The sequence below is a fragment of the Hyaena hyaena genome, unplaced genomic scaffold, assembly GCF_003009895.1.
Source record: "Hyaena hyaena isolate Hyena2069 unplaced genomic scaffold, ASM300989v1 scaffold_131, whole genome shotgun sequence".
Classification (NCBI taxonomy): Eukaryota; Metazoa; Chordata; class Mammalia; order Carnivora; family Hyaenidae; genus Hyaena; species Hyaena hyaena.
Window position 1 is genome coordinate 698,155 of NW_024080761.1, and position 14,291 is coordinate 712,445.

At 46.7% G+C, this 14,291-nt stretch overlaps 1 pseudogene; it reads left to right on the top strand.

Annotated features, from left to right (window-relative positions):
• The first annotated feature begins 1,328 nt into the window (after window positions 1-1,328).
• Window positions 1,329-13,048, top strand: LOC120235398 (annotated as a pseudogene).
• Window positions 13,049-14,291: the final 1,243 nt, after the last annotated feature.

Below are 14,291 nucleotides of genomic sequence, written 5' to 3' on the forward strand. Positions count from 1 at the left end.
TGCCTTCTTCTCAGCCTGTGTGACTTGGACTCATACAAACTTCTGTTTGTTTGTTTGTTTACAGTAACTTGTTTCTGTAACAATCTGGGGATACGTGTGTGGGAGACAGAACAATGACCTCTCAAAGAGGTCCACATCTTAATACACAGCCTGTAATGTTTTTCTTTTATACAGCCAAAGAAATTTTGCCAAAGTGTTAAGTTAGACTCTTGACATTAGGAGACTATCAATGCAGCCCCATTTTATTCACAAGAGTCCTTACAAGAAGGAGGCAAGGAAGTCAAAGTTAGAAAATGGCAAGTGACAATAAAAGCGAGAATTTGGAATGATAGGAAATTGGGAACGATGAAAAGAATTATGGGGAGCTTCTAGAATTTGGATGGCAAGGCACAACATCCAGAAGAAATACAGCTCAGCTGCCCTTTGGGTTTAGCCCAGCGGCACGAATCAGACCCTTGATCTCCAGAATAATAGGATAGTACATTTATGTAGTTTTCAGGCACTACTTTTTTTAAAAAAAATTTTTTTTTTCTGAGAGAGAGACAGTGTGAGCAGGAGAGGGTCAGAGAGAGATACAGAATCTGAAGCAGACACCGGGCTCTGAGCTAGCTGTCAGCACAGAGCCCGACATGGGGCTTGAACCCATAAGCTGTGAAATCATGACCTGAGTCGAAGTTGGATGCTTAACCGACTGAGCCACCCAGGCACCGCCAGGCATTACATTTTTAATAATTTGTTTTTGCAGCATTAGGAAACTAATATAATATGACTGCTTTTCAGTAAAAACCTAGAGATTTTAAACACTCTTTTACTTCTCGTTTAACTACCTACATGTGTATTGTGTATTGGAAGCTCTTCCCATCACTGTCTCTCACGTATTCAAACTGATGGATAAGACACCCACATGTGCATGTGCTTGTGGAAGAGGGAAGTTGATCCATAGTGGTTCTAGAAGTTAAATGCACAGCCAAGAAAATTAATCCATCACTTTATCTCACACACAATGGTCGAAAAAAGTCTCATCGTTCCACCGGATGCAAGAGTCCAGAATGTCTAACACCCCAAGGGGCCAGAGAGTAGACAAGCAAAATCATTAGGTAAAGTATGATGCTTTCAGAGAGGACTGAGGCACTCCCTCTTGCCATGTGCCACATCTACTGACTCTCTCTGTGTTTTAGTTTCCTTATTTGTAATAGGGTCTTACCTTACAGGCTCATTGTGAGGGTTACATGCTGTGAACATGTGACATGCTGAGCTCACAGGGTGCACTCAGGCGATGAAAGTTGTTGTGGATAAACACTTCAGAAGACAGACAAGATCGCACGAGGATGAGAAACACCTGCTTTGTGTTCCCTCCAGGTGTGGCAGGTGAGGTGGAGCTGCAGGTGATCCAGCCTGAGAGGTCGGTGTCTGTGGCAGCCGGAGAGACGGCCACTCTGCGCTGCACCTTGACTTCCCTGCTCCCCATCGGGAAGGTGGAGTGGTTCAGGGGGACGGGGCCAGACCGGGAGTTAATCTTCAGCTCCAGAGGAGGATACCACCACCCAACGCCTCGAGTAACAAATGTTGCAGACGTGACAAAAAGAAACAACACAGACTTCTCCATCCGCATCAGTAACATCACCCCAGCAGACACGGGAACCTACTACTGTGTGAAGTTCCAGAAAGGGACCCCTGATGTGGAGTTTAAGTCTGGATCCGGCACCCAGGTCACCGTGAGTGGTGAGTGTGGCGTGGGCCTCCTTTTTTCCCCCGGATGTGACAACAAGTCAATAAGAATGTCCTCCACTGTCTGAGGAACAGATAAGAATCAGGGTCTGTTGTGTGTGCCCCTGAATCAGCCACTTCCATGGATCAGGAAAGTTGAGGCCTGGAGAGATCATGCTATTTATTCAAGGCCCCGCAGCTGGTAAAGGGTGGGGAAATTGGAACCTCAGTCCGCAGACTCTAAGCTCTTCCCTTTTCCAAACTGACCAGGTCTCTGGTTCCAGGGATGAGGGACTGAAAGTCAGAGTAACTTGCCCATTTACAAGCCCTCCCCTCACCCCTGCCCCTGGACAGCACTCACATCGATGTGGCCAGTGTGAGAGGATAGACCCTCAGTGAGCCCTGGGGTCCCCTCCCAGAACCGTCCGATCCTGGGCTAGTCTCAGTGTCTCTCAGGTCCTCTGTGTCCCATCTGTGCCATGGCAATAATCGGGCAGCTGGTCAGGGGTCTTATGATTGCAGAAGAGGTCCAGAAAGCCCCGGATGTGCGGAGTAGGTGATTCTTGAGTGTCGCAGCAACTGAGTGGCTGATCCTACTCACTAGGCTCCCAACCAACTCTGCCTTCCTGACTCTGTGACCTCTGATGAGTCATCCCCACATTGGGCCCGGTGTCCTTGTCTGTCTGTGACCACACGGCCCACAGAGCCGCTGCAAGGACTGAGGGTGTGAATTAATGTAAGGTGCTTACAGCAGGGCGTGGCACATGGTCCATGTCTCATGAATGCTGGGACGCACCAGGGCCCCCAGCACAGGGGTGGCACCAGGATTAAGGATCTGAGAGGTAGGATGAGTCAGCCTAGCATTGGGGGCCCAAGACACTTTTGATACAACTAATCACATTATTTGTCCCTCTAAGGGTGTCTGGGCAGCTGACCTTTGTATGACTTGACTTACACTAGTGACACCTCCTTCCTATTTCCTCAGAATGTTTGATGTACTTTAAAAAGGAAGTTAAATATTCACAAACATATATATCTGTGATATGTGCCCTCTGCTGACCGTTACAGAAGGTATTGGGAAATAATGACACATTGGAAGCACGCTACAGGACTTTCTATGGGTGAAATGCCCTCCCATTGGAGTCAATGATGTGTGTGCTTCCAGGACACAGGAGGGCTTCCGCCTGCTCTGTTGGCCGGTGTCTCTGTCCTTTAAATTATTTCACAGTTAAGAACTTAACCACCAGTGCAGCTGCTCTGAAAACACTGTGGAGGTTCCTCAAAAAATTAACAGTAGAACTCCTCTATGACCCAGCAATAGCACTGCTAGGAATTTACCCAAGGGATACAGGAGTGCTGATGCATAGGGGCACATGTACCCCAATGTTCATAGCAGCACTTTCAACAATAGCCAAATCATGGAAACAGTCTAAATGTCCATCAACTGACAAATAAATCCAGAAGATGTGGTTTATACACACAGTGGAATAGTACATGGCAATGAAAAGAATGAAATATGGCCATTTGTAGCAATGTAGATGGAACTTGAGGGTATTATATTAAGTGAAATAAGTCAGGCAGAGAAAGACAGATACCATATGTTTTCACTCATATGTGTAACAGGAGAAATTTAACAGAGGAATATAGAGGAGGGGAAGGGGGAAAAAGTTACAGATGGGGAGGGAGGCAAACCATAAGAGACTCTTAAATACACAGAATAAACTAAGGGTTGATGGGGGTGGAGGAGAGGGGAAGGGGGGTGATGGGCATGGAGGAGGGACCTTGTTGGGATGAGCACTGGGTGTTATAAGGAAACCAACTTGACAATAAACTATTTGTTAAAAAAAAATTAAAAAAGAAGATGAAAAACTTAACCACCACTTATATCTAAGCACTCAGTGATCTTGGTTTACAACCCAACACTGACCCAAGAGAAGAAAGCAATTCACTAAAACAACCCTTCACCCTCCCTCTCAGATTCAGGGATGGTGTGGATTAGACCCTACGGAATATTTGTGGAGAGTGAAAAGTTGAGTAATTTCATAAATATTAGAAGAGAGACCTCCAGGCATAAATTATGTTTAGTATGAAGATAGATCAGAGTTTATTTTGGTTCTGAGAAGCATTTTCAGTTTTAAATTCAAAGCAAAACTGTCTGCATTGCGTGCCCCTCACTGCCACACAGGAAGGAGAAAAGCCTGCTGTCCCATCTCACAGGGGACACTGGGCTGTGTCATTCCACACTTGCAGGTGGCTGTCCACCTGGTTAAGGCTATAATAGGGGTCTGGAGTCCTACTCCCTCCCTGCCCCAACTCCTGTGCTGATTGCTGGACACGCTCTCTGAAGTCGGGAAGGTGTCCAGGGAGGCAGCTCAGAACGATGGAGACCAAGGGTGACACCCACCAGAAATGTCCTTCCTGTGCCCTCAGGGGTGGAAAGTCCCCTGGCAGAGAAAACAATGGGGACCTGGAACTCAGGCTGGAATTGCACGTGGGCCCTGCCCCGACTCCGAGTCAATCTCTGACCCCGCCCTCCCAGCACTATCAGAAGGGCTGAAAAAGAATCCGTGTGTCGTTCTGCACAGTGTCACACACCTGTCATTGGGGACGATGACCACGGTCGTGCTTACCCTTCATAAATGCTCCTCTCGTAGCCAAACCCTCTCCCCCAGTGGTGTCGGGCCCCACGGCCAGGGTCGCGCCCCAGCAGCCTGTGAACTTCACCTGCAAGTCCCACGGCTTCTCCCCCCAGAAACGTCACCCTGAAATGGTTCAAAAACGGGAACGAGCTGCCAGCCTCCCGGACCACCGTGGACCCAGAGGGAGACAGCGCTTCCTACAGCGTCTCCAGCAGCGCCACGCTGGTGCTGGCCCCGGGGGACGTCCGCTCCCAGCTCATCTGCGAGGTGGACCACGAGACGCTGCAGGGGGGCCCTCCTCTTCGTGGGACGGCCAACCTGTCCGACACCCTGCGAGGTAGATGCCCGTCACCCCCAGCCCAAGCCCACGCCTGGCCCCCAAGACTCCCAGCCTGCCCCTACCCCACTCTGTGCTCACAGCCTTCCACCCCCTGGATCCTGACTCCTGACAGACCCTCCCCATCACCGGGCACCCAGAGTCACAGTCACTCCTACTGTTTTATATGGCAGATTCCAGGTGAACCCCTACCACGTGCCAAGCACTGTGCTAGGTAGTTTCATTACCTTCCCATAGCCATGCTATTGGGAGCACCTCCTGTAATCTAACCACTATATGCTTGGTGATTTCATGTATTTTGCTAGTTATTCTATTCTAACTGCATGCCAGGGGCCCTGTATCTGGATTTCACTCATTATTACCCTAATGGGAGCCACCAGTCCTTGAGCACCTACTGAGTACCTAGCAGTGTGCTTAGGGATTTCTTTCCCAGGCAAACACTACCCTCAGTGTTTGAGCACCCACTGTTCTGGGTAATTCCCTTGCTGCGTGGGGGGAGCTAAGTTCTCTAGCCCCACCCTGTGATGTGTCTGTTTCATGAGGTCAGAGCTTCTGCTCTGTGCTGTTTCAGTTCCACCCACCGTGAAGGTTGCCCAGCAACCCGGGACAGGGGACCAGGTGAAGGTCACTTGCCAAGTGAACAAGTTCTACCCCCAGCGCCTCCAGCTGACCTGGTTTGGAGAACGGAAGCATGTCACGAACAGAAACGGCCAAGTTGGCATCGAACCTCATAGAAAACAAGGATGGGACCTTTAACTGGACGAGCTGGCTCCTGGTGAACATATCCGCCCACATGGAAAATGTGGTTCTCACCTGCCAGGTGCAGCATGACGGGCAGCCCGCGGTCACCAAAACCCATACCCTTGTGGCATCTGCCCACCAGAAGGACCAGGAAACACTTACAACCCACAGTGAGGCCAACATGCCAACTAATCTAGTGCTTCAAATTTTATGTTTTCTTTTTTCAGGAAAAAAGCAGTAATCCATGCCTATTATAGAATAATCTGGAAATCTATAGATATAAAGTAGAATTTTGAAATGAGCTTCCCTCCAAAGCCATGCTCCAAGAGTGACCATTGTTAAGATTTTGGTGCATAGCTTTTTAGAGATTTCGACATAAACATGCATTAGAGAAAGAAAGAGCAGCTGGAGGGAGATGGTCCTGCTGCTAGGTACTCTCTCCTGCACCTTCACCCAACAGGACTTACGTCACCACACCAGGCCAGCCACTCCTCCATCTGTTCTTTCTCACCTGGGCCTGACATCTATCCCTCTTACATTTTTCTATCCTCACCCCAGCACGTCTCAAATTCTGGAAGGGAACCCTGAGGATGGAGTTTTGAGTTTGGACCAGGCTCCCAGGTGTCCATGGATGAGCATAGCACAAGCCACCTTTGTCCCTGCTTTGATTAATAATCAAATCAATAATCATGATTACTCACTGCACATCTATTTGATGCCAATTCCAGGCCATTTCTGATCTTCCTGCTTTAACTACCATGGAAGCTTATAATTTTACAGAAGCGACTCAGGGAGCAATGGGGGACAGATGGTGAAGATGTCCTGCCCTTAGTCCAGCTGATGGGCTAAACTAGCCAAGGGATGCCTGATCCCTGAGGACAGAGACCACCAGCCTGTAGAACAAACATGTGTTAGGTATAACAGCTGGACTTTCAGAGTCCCCTTTCTATGACCAAACAGTATCTTATTTCTCTCTCATGTAACATCAGGAGGAGTTTGAGCCATGTTTCCAGGAGTCCTTGCTCCAGAAGACCTTTCAAAGGCCCATTTGCTTCCAACATACCCTAGGACATTGTCTTCATTGCTAGGTCAACACTGAGTCACCGAGTCCAAAAACCTGCCAACTAGGAGAGTACAGTTAGAAAGGGGAGAACATCTTCTCTTAAAGCTAAAGGTATTGCATACTTGTGTCCTCTAAAGATTTGTCATCGATGCACATCTAGTTGCAAATGCAGTCCATAATTGTGTGGTCATGTGATAATGACTTTGGTTTTTCTACAAAACCAATACCAATACACACTTTGTAAAATTAACAATAATTACCTCATATCAGCTAAAATGTAACCTATATTCAGATTTTCCAAAATGTCTTCTAAGACTTTATTTTGTGCACCAAACTTGGTTTTATTCCATCTCTATATGCTTAGAGGACATTTCCTGTGAAATCACAAGGAATCTACAATTCCTTTTTTTATATGAAGAGAATCTGAATAGCAAGGGTCGCTCAAAGTATTTATTTCATGTTGGATGCCTGTGGCAGGTTGTGCTTTTGAGGAAGCTGGTCCATTTTCTCTGAGTTGTCCAATTTCTACCCATAGAGTTCTCATAATATTACTTGGTATCCTTTTGATATCTGTAGGGTCTGTAGTGATATCCTCTTTCTTTCCTGATATTGGAAATATTTCACTTTTTTTCCTTGTCAGAATAGCTAGAATTTTTTCAATTTTATTCATCTTTTCCACAAACTCACTTTTGTTTTAGTGAATTCTCTATTGTTTGTTTTCAATTCCATTGTTTTCTCTCCTATTTTTTTCCCGTTCTGCTTGATTTGGGTTTATTTTGCTCCTCCTTATTGTTTGAAATGGGAGCTAGGATTATTGATACTAGTCTTTCCTTCTGTGAATGCCACACAGGAACTTCCCTCTGTGCTTGGGGAGTCAGTAGCATGGAGCCAGGGATATCTGGTGCTGTATTCTTCCTGACTGCAGGCATCTAGCCTACCTGCCTTCCTATTCCACCTTTTAGAGTCCTCCTTTTCTTGGACCTCATATTATTTCCAGGGGTCAGTCCAGAGAGCTAGATGCCTATGTGACAGTGATGCACCAGGATGCCAGACCCTCTACTGGGCATCTCAGGGCTACAGTCCCTGATATCATTGGTCAATGAGTTGGAATAAGAATGCACATCTTTTTGTTCATGTTTATGGTTTGGAGGTATTTTATTATACTTCTACTTTAATACACCTCTGTTTTCTCAGTCTAGCGTAACCAGCTATGTTACTGGGGTTGGTTAGCTGGTTTGGGCATTTGGAGGAGAGAGTTCTGAGTCCTCTGATCGTTCAGGTTCTTCTTTCAGGATGCTAAGTTTCCTGTCCTGGTTTTCCTTCTTCCGTTCACCACTCAACTTGGAAACAGCACCTCTTTCATCTTTTTTGCCTTTCCACCAAAGTTATGCATTTTAAGTGAAGCCTACCTCCTTTATGTACATCTGTCTTTATAAAATGCCCCTGCCTTCCTGTATCAGGTTCCTATGGCTGCTGTAATAATTAGCACACACTTAGTGGCTTAAAGCAACACACATTTGTTTTCTTCCATTTCTAGAGGCCAAAATTCTACAATGAGTTGGCAGGGCTGCATTCCCTCTGGGGGAACTGTGGTAGAGTTGTGTCCTTGCTGTTCCACTCCTAGGGTCCTGTTCCAGACTACACTCTGCTGAGGTCAATATGCCTCCTGCTCCCACTCTCCTGCATCCCTCCTTCACTTGTAAAGGTCTCTGTGATTACATTGGCTTCATTTTGAGCACCCAAGAAAATGACCCACTCCAGACCATAGCTAGTTACCACACAGTCTACCTTGCCATGAAAGGGACCACATACTCATGGGCTCTGGGAGATCTGGGCCAACCATCTTAAGTCAGGCATACTTTGACACTATTTCCTATGATCTGTGTCCTGATGTGCAGGACATACTTCTAATATATTCCCATTTAAGCTGGATTTCATATTGGCAGTGAGATATCTTAAAAAAAAAAAAAAAAAACAACCAACTCTAGAGCTACTTGGCTAGCTGCCCTTGTCCTTTTTGGCAGCCCTTTTCTGTGGCTGGTGAGGACCGGCAATGGCATAAGGGATTGTGCTTTTGGATTTGGTGATTTTTTTTTCTTTTCTCTCCCAGAGATTTTGCAGTTTGGGATTGCTCTTCAAGGACTTCTGAGGGCCAGATTTCCATAGACTTTCTTTTCCTTTTATTGGCTTTTCTCTGCATTCAGAAGCTGTATTCAGAGATGAGCAGCTAAGCTGCTGCCTTGTCCTCAGCAGACCTAAGTACCCCAAGGGCTTTGAATGCCTTGTCCCCGAAGTCTACATCTCAGTATTCGTCTCCCATGTTTCCCCATTGAGGCCCTATTCTGGCAGAGTAGCTGCCATGAAGCTGAGAGTTCAATCCGCTTTGAACTCTGATACTCTCTTTTTTCTTTAATGTTTTATTTATTTCTAGGAGAGAGAGAGAGCAAGAGAGACAGTGTGAGCAGGGGAGCGTCAGAGAGAGAGAGGGAGTCACAGACTCTGAAACAGGCTCCAGGCTCTGAGCTGGCAGTCAGCACAGACCCTGACGCGGGGCATGAACCCACAAACCGCGAGATCATGACCTAAGCGAAAGTCGGACGCTTAACTGACTAAGCCACCCAGGCACCCCAAACTCTGATACTCTTATAATTATGTTGGACCCAATTACCTCCTCAGCTTTTTCTACCCTCTATTCTGATAGGGGTGAGTCCACACTGTTGCCCAGAAGTCCTCTTTCACACGTGACTTTTCATGAGAGATCAATAGGTCTTAGTTTCGCATAGTCTTTCTCTGAACGGTTGATGCCTAGCAACAGTCGTCCACCCCATAGTTCTTATAATGACCAACTGGTTTCCAGATTACCAGGGCAATCCCATCCTTTGTATACTCCATCCCAGATCACTGCTGTGAGGTGTTAGCAGTGACCATAGCAAGCTGGGACCTTCCCCTGCTCCTCTGCCCACCAGGCAGGGGACTTCTTAGCCAGCCCTCTGACTGAGACCCAGGTCTGTACCTGCACATTAGACTTGGTTTCCAAATCCCCTCACAGACAAAAGCCATAAGTCACCTGCATTGGAAAGCAGACTCTAAATCATATGAGATGGAAGAAAGCTCCCTGTGCTGTGGTGCCCGATTCACAGGTATGAGTTAGGGAAGCAGCAACAGTGGCAAAGGGAGATATTGAACACAATGCAGCACAGAAAAGTCATGCTTGCACAGAGAACAGGCAAACTGGATGCCATTTTTGAGTTATTTAAATGGAGCAGAGGGGCAAAACCTCTGTACACCAACTTCTTCCAGTCTTCTGCTGCATGCCGCCCACTAGAAGCTGGTGCAAAATGTGAAATGCAGCTCTTTCAAGTGAGAAAAAAATCCAGAGGGCCACCCAGCTGAGAGCTGCCATCCTGCAACACCAGGGGTAAAATTGTTGGGTCTTTGCTCCTTTCTCTAAGATTATTCCATGTATTTCAAAAACCTATTTGAATTCCTTGATGTAAATCTAAGAGCAAAGTCCAGTTCTTGTAAAAAGGCAAAGAATCTGAAGCTGTGCCTCCAGATCCAATGATCTATGTGCAACAGAAGGAGAGTACCTGATGTTGGCACTGGGATCCTGGTGGTCTGGATGGTGCTTGAGGCCCCTCCCACATTTAGACCCCATATCCGTTCCTAACCAGGGTATTCTCTGACCAGCAGATCTTGTGAGGTCAGGCCAACCTGAGGGCTCCCTCAGCACAAGAACTTGGGGTCGTAGAGGCTCCCGTGCAGAACAAAGAAGGGGATTCATGCACTGTGTGATGTCACATGACACTGTCCTCACTCTACTTGAGGACACACTGACATTCGTCCCTATGACCCTGAGAGGATGGACTTATCCCGGTCCACACACACGGTCTCAGATTCATCCTAAGGGACAGCAGTGAGGGATTTCCCACTCACCTTGTTACCCTCCATAAACTATGAGCCTGGTCCCTCATCTGAAAGAGGATGGAAGTCCTGCACCATAGTGTGTGAGGACCAAGTCAGTAAAGCTACATACATGTTACTGAGTGCTCATGCCTCCACCCCTTCCCTCAGGAAGGACACTTAGTAGCCTGAGAAGGGATGAGGGAGATGAGGTACTTCTTACCCTGAGATCTGCTTGGAGCCTCAAAACAGGGGAGATTGGTGAGCTTTAGAGCACTGATAGGTCCAGGACTCCTCAGATGGAGTAAGTGGAGGCCCCTGGACCTCCAGAGTGGACTCATGGATCTCTCTCTAATGTTCTGTCCTGTCCCTTCATTTCCAGATCGAGAACTGTCCACTCCACTCCTGGTGGCTCTCTCCCTAGGCCCCAAGATGCTGCTGCTCGTCACTGTCTCTGCCATCTATGTCCACAGGAAGCAACGGATTGACTGTGAGTTATGGACGAGCAAGATCCTTCCCAGAAGGATCCAGGTCAATGGGAGGGGCAGCCCACAGGTCACACAGGGTCAGTGCCCACCTGGGGTAAAGACCAGGTGTTGCACCTCCTATATTTCCTCTGGAGCCTCAGGGATCCCTCTGGCAGGTTCCCAAGTTCCAGGAAGACTATTGGGTTCTGTAGAGGTGGATGGGGTCATGGGCTTTGAAAGAATGTACAGAGAGACCTACAACTTCTGGGAAGGGTGTGGGCTGAATGAGTGACAGCTTGGTGGGAAACCTCTTGGAGACCATCTCAAGATGATTTGGGCACAAGCAGTCCATAATTAGAGGAATGCTGACGGGTGCGCGCTGGCTGTTCTGAGAACAGCTCCTACTCTGACCCTCTGTGGGACAAAATGAATGGGTTGAGAAGGAAGATCAGGACCTAGGGAGGAAGACTGAGGAGGCAGAGTCTATGTAAAGGGCTTCCTGTCCTCTAACAACAGGTGTTCTGGGAGGAAAATAGCACCAAAGACATAGGAGACACGTGGAGAACATTTCTGGAATGGTGAGAAGATAATGAAATATGAACATGGATCCACAGCTCTTTCCTTCATCCCCTGCTACATGCCACCCTCAGTCTCTGCTGCCTCCTGTCTTCCATGAGAGGCCCAGCTTAAGACAAGAAACAACTAGAAGCTCCCACAACTCTGCCCCAAATGCCTTCTTCCCCAGAGACCCACCTGCCACAGTTCCTGCGGCTCCTTCTCACTGTCCTTTGGACCCCATATTTGTTCCCACCTGAACAAGTCTTCATATCTGGGTCTGAGCAGGGCCCATGGGAATGTCTTTGGAGATTTACACACGGATATCTCACCAGAATGTGAGAAACAAGTCTTTGTACAGACACCAGTCTATCTCTCATCCATTTTCTGGGGACCGTCATCAAGTCCATTCTGGTGACACATTCAAGTCCATGCTCTCATGGGTTATTCCTGCCAACCACCAGATTCCCTAGCCTTGATAAGGTGCTTCAGTCCATCTTGGATACAAATGAATTCTGTCCTGGTTTGATGGGGGAAAAAAGGATTCTCATCCTCTTTGCCTACCTGTCCTACTCCTCTCCCTGTGATGGGAACACTAACTCTACTGTCACTTTCATCCTTTTTGGCCCTCTGCTCATGTACACGTGCTGGAGGTCCAGAAGTTAGGAACCTTCCTTGGTTTTCTTCTTTATATCCTATATTTATTTCTGCTTTCATAATGTATGTCCAGTAACCAGATGGTGTTACACATCTACACCTGGACAGAAGAAGAAGCCTGGTTTGTGATGCTTTTCAACTTCTGTGGTGTCTACACTTCCAATGTGGCCAATTTCAAACTGCCAACAGTTGAATAACGAGCTTGAAAAATTCCTGAAAAGCTCTCAGGTGCTAGTGCAAGCTTCTTCCCTCACACCAGTGAGCTCCACCCAGAACCTGCACTCTGCTCACTCCTGTCCTGCTCCCCAGTCCCAGCCACCAGCATCTCTTCCTGGACCATTGCTATCTCTCTAAAGGCTCTCCAGTGTCAGCCACAGTGATACTAGGGAAGTGGAGGTCAAACTGTATCCCTCCTCTGCTTCTTCTCCCCACAGATGTGCATGCCTCAGTCTCTCCCTCTTTCAAGCCTTCCTCATATGTCACTTTATTAAAATACCTTCCATAAACCATCCACATAAAATATCAATTCCTGTCTCTCACTCTGTGTTCCCACAGCTCATATTCGAACTGAATTCTTTCCCTAGAGCTTAAGATCGGGCTGCATGATAAATGGAGACAGTGCTCTTCTGCATGGTGGTGCAGGACGGAAACAATGATGATGGACCTGAAACCGTAACATTTTTTCTGTGAACTTTAGAATCTTTGTTTAACATATTGGATACCCCCCAACTGCCAGTTATGAATGTATAGGGACATGAAAAGACAGTAAAACTAGGATTCATTTGATAAACAGTCATTTGAAACATTAGAAAGGGTGAAAGGCAGGGTGAGATGTCTGGGTGACTCAGTTGGTTAAGTGCCCACCTCCTGATTTGGGCTCAGGTCATGATCTCACAGTTCATGGTTTCAAGCCCTTCGCTGGGCTCTGCCTGGAGAACACAGAGGTTGCTTAGGATTCCTCTCTCCCCCTCCCTCTGCCCCTTCCTGGTTTGCTCTCTTGTCTCTTAAGGAAAATAAAAGACATAACATTAAAATTTTTTTAATTTAAAAAAGGAAACCTTGAAAAGAGAATGGTTTATTTTTTTAAAGACTCATCTAGAGAAGTTTGCAGAGTGCTTGCATTCTTGTTCTCTATTATCTCACTTGTTTCTCAATTGGGATCAGCTTCCAACATTATTGTACTTCTAGTGCTGTGAACTCCTTATGACATATTTGTGAATATTTTCTGGTGTCAGTTCTTCTGGGACATTTTCACCCTCACTACCTCTCCTCCATCATTAGGTATGTGATAAGTTTGCCTTCACTCTGCTCCTCTGCCTACATGTCTAGACCCTGGAAACCAGACCCCTGGCAACATTCCCATGAAATTTGCCATGACTTCATAAACCTTACTCACATTCAGTTCGAACTTCACCTCTAGCCTCATCTTTCCTCAATTCTCCTGCACACTTTCAGCTTGGTGCCCATTCCTTTTTGCCATTTTTTCACGTTTATAAAATGTCACCCGGGTTCATTGTGGGGAGACTAGGAGACGACACGACCAACTGCTTTGCTGTTGTGGTAAAGAAACATCAAAACTCCAAAATCTTGGTACGCTGATCTTAGACTTCCAGGATCTGGAACTGTGGGACTTGGTTCTTGTTGTGCAAGGCATCCGGTTTATGGTGCTTTCTTACAGTAGCCCAAGCAAAGACCAAATCTAATAAGTTATGAATTTTGCTTATGATCATGTACCAATATTGATTTATTATTTGTAACAAATGTACCATACTACTCTAAGACATTATTAAGAGGAGAAACCGTGTGCACCTGTATACGGGGACTCTGTATGATTGTCTGTTTTTTCTAAATGTAAAAACGTTTCACAAAGTCATGTCTATTTAAAAAAATTTAACATCTTGTCCTCAGCTGAATCTCTGATTCTTGCATCCCCTTGAGAGAAAATGCAAGGAAATGAATGGCGGGGAGATATTGTGTTTATATCCAGGTTTTATTTCACTTCAGGTTTGAGGTTCTTTCTCTTCCCTCTGTCCTCTGCCAGAGCTCACTCCAGGCACTCAGGGATCCCAGAAGGAGCTGCTTCCCAGTCCCCATGATAGTCATCCCAAATATTTCCAATTAGTAAAGCCCAGGTTAGTCCACGTGTGAACAGAGAACTCTGATCCCCGGGGATAGTTTAAAGATCTCATGTGGGGGGCAGTTAATCCATGTCCTGAGCCCAA